Raw genomic sequence first — 2,500 nt, forward strand, 5'->3', positions numbered from 1 at the left:
TCGGAGCGCACCCTTTTCTCGGTGGCTGGCGGGCGAGAGAGTGCTGCGTCGCCGGCATCGGCGTCGAAAGAAGCCGAGCCGAAAAAAGTTAAAGTACAAACGTGCAAGCATACTAACCTAACCCTAGGTAAGGCATGTCAGAGCGAAAGACAGTAATTTCGAATGAGCCAAGAAAGAGCGGTGCGGGGCCGGTCGGAGCGCACCCTTTTCTCGGTGGCTGGCGGGCGAGAGAGTGCTGCGTCGCCGGCATCGGCGTCGAAAGAAGCCGAGCCGAAAAAAGTTAAAGTACAAACGTGCAAGCATACTAACCTAACCCTAGGTAAGGCATGTCAGAGCGAAAGACAGTAATTTCGAATGAGCCAAGAAAGAGCGGTGCGGGGCCGGTCGGAGCGCACCCTTTTCTCGGTGGCTGGCGGGCGAGAGAGTGCTGCGTCGCCGGCATCGGCGTCGAAAGAAGCCGAGCCGAAAAAAGTTAAAGTACAAACGTGCAAGCATACTAACCTAACCCTAGGTAAGGCATGTCAGAGCGAAAGACAGTAATTTCGAATGAGCCAAGAAAGAGCGGTGCGGGGCCGGTCGGAGCGCACCCTTTTCTCGGTGGCTGGCGGGCGAGAGAGTGCTGCGTCGCCGGCATCGGCGTCGAAAGAAGCCGAGCCGAAAAAAGTTAAAGTACAAACGTGCAAGCATACTAACCTAACCCTAGGTAAGGCATGTCAGAGCGAAAGACAGTAATTTCGAATGAGCCAAGAAAGAGCGGTGCGGGGCCGGTCGGAGCGCACCCTTTTCTCGGTGGCTGGCGGGCGAGAGAGTGCTGCGTCGCCGGCATCGGCGTCGAAAGAAGCCGAGCCAAAAAAAGTTAAAGTACAAACGCGATGCTAATGAGCGAGCCGTTGTCTCGACTAATATGTAGGGGGCGTTCGATCGAGCGTCTGGCTTGAGCGCTTGTCGGCCTAGCAGAACGGTCGCATTGTTATGCCCGGGTTTTAGGCACCGCTGCAGGCGGCCGGCAGAGCTCTTGTTTGTGCGAAACTGAATGGATCGAGCCCGAGAGAGGGCGAGCAAAGAAAAAACGCAAATCGCTCCGCCTGGCACTGCCGGCGAGAGCGTGGACGTCGCGGCCAGCGACTGTCGAAGCTGAGTACGGCCGCAGGCGATCGCCTCGGTCTTAAACGAATGCGACGAGCACGCGCCGGGCGGCCCAGCAAGGGCCGAGCGCAGCTGTCGCAGCTATCTGGTTGATCCTGCCAGTAGTGATATGCTTGTCTCAAAGATTAAGCCATGCAGGTGCAAGTACGAGTTCTCGTAAAGCGAAACTGCGAATGGCTCATTAAATCAGTCTTGGTTTATTTGGTCTCGTAAGCGAAGTGGATAACTGTGGTAATTCTAGAGCTAATACATGCATTAAGCGCCGACTTCGGGAGGCGCGCTTTTATCAGATCAAAACCGACCGGGTTCGTCCTGTGACGTTTGATGACTCTGGATAACCACGCGGATCGTACGGTCTCTGCACCGACGACGTATCATTCAAGTGTCTGCCCTATCAACTGTCGAAGGTACGCTACGTGCCTACCTTTGTGATAACGGGTAACGGGGAATCAGGGTTCGATTCCGGAGAGGGAGCCTGAGAAACGGCTACCACATCCAAGGAAGGCAGCAGGCGCGCAAATTACCCATTCCCGACACGGGGAGGTAGTGACGAAAAATAACAATACAGGACTCTAACGAGGCCCTGTAATTGGAATGAGTACATCCTAAAACTCTTAACGAGTATCCATTGGAGGGCAAGTCTGGTGCCAGCAGCCGCGGTAATTCCAGCTCCAACAGTGTATGCTAAAGTTGTTGCGGTTGAAAAGCTCGTAGTTGGATTTTGGGCGAGCGCCGCCGGTCCGTCGCAAGGCGTGTCACTGGTTGCGTTCGCCTCACCTTCGGTTCTCCGTCGGTGCTCTTGACTGAGTGTCGGCGGTGGCCGATAAGTTTACTTTGAAAAAATTAGAGTGTTCAAAGCAGGCTGTTCGCCTGCATAGTGTTGCATGGAATAATGGAATAGGACCTCGGTTCTATTTTGTTGGTTTTCGGAGCACGAGGTAATGATTAAGAGGGACAGACGGGGGCGTCCGTACTCTGCCGTTAGAGGTGAAATTCTTGGATCGGCGGAAGACGAACTACTGCGAAAGCATTCGCCAAGAATGTTTTCTTTAATCAAGAGCGAAAGTCAGAGGTTCGAAGACGATCAGATACCGTCCTAGTTCTGACTATAAACGATGCCAACTAGCGATCGGGAGGCGTTACCATGACGACCTTTCCGGCAGCTTCCGGGAAACCAAAGTCTTTGGGTTCCGGGGGAAGTATGGTTGCAAAGCTGAAACTTAAAGGAATTGACGGAAGGGCACCACCAGGAGTGGAGCCTGCGGCTTAATTTGACTCAACACGGGGAAACTCACCCGGCCCGGACACAGGTAGGATTGACAGATTGAGAGCTCTTTCTTGATTCTGTGGGTGG

At 54.0% G+C, this 2,500-nt stretch overlaps 1 non-coding gene across 1 annotated transcript in view; it reads left to right on the top strand.

Annotated features, from left to right (window-relative positions):
• The first annotated feature begins 1,228 nt into the window (after nucleotides 1-1,228).
• LOC144419656 (small subunit ribosomal RNA) overlaps nucleotides 1,229-2,500 on the top strand; it is a 1,810-nt gene continuing 538 nt past the window's right edge. The window contains exon 1 of the ribosomal RNA XR_013474195.1: nucleotides 1,229-2,500. This exon is cut by the window's right edge and continues 538 nt beyond it. This is a non-coding gene — a ribosomal RNA (small subunit ribosomal RNA).

Source organism: Styela clava, unplaced genomic scaffold, assembly GCF_964204865.1.
Source record: "Styela clava unplaced genomic scaffold, kaStyClav1.hap1.2 HAP1_SCAFFOLD_120, whole genome shotgun sequence".
Taxonomy (NCBI): domain Eukaryota; kingdom Metazoa; phylum Chordata; class Ascidiacea; order Stolidobranchia; family Styelidae; genus Styela; species Styela clava.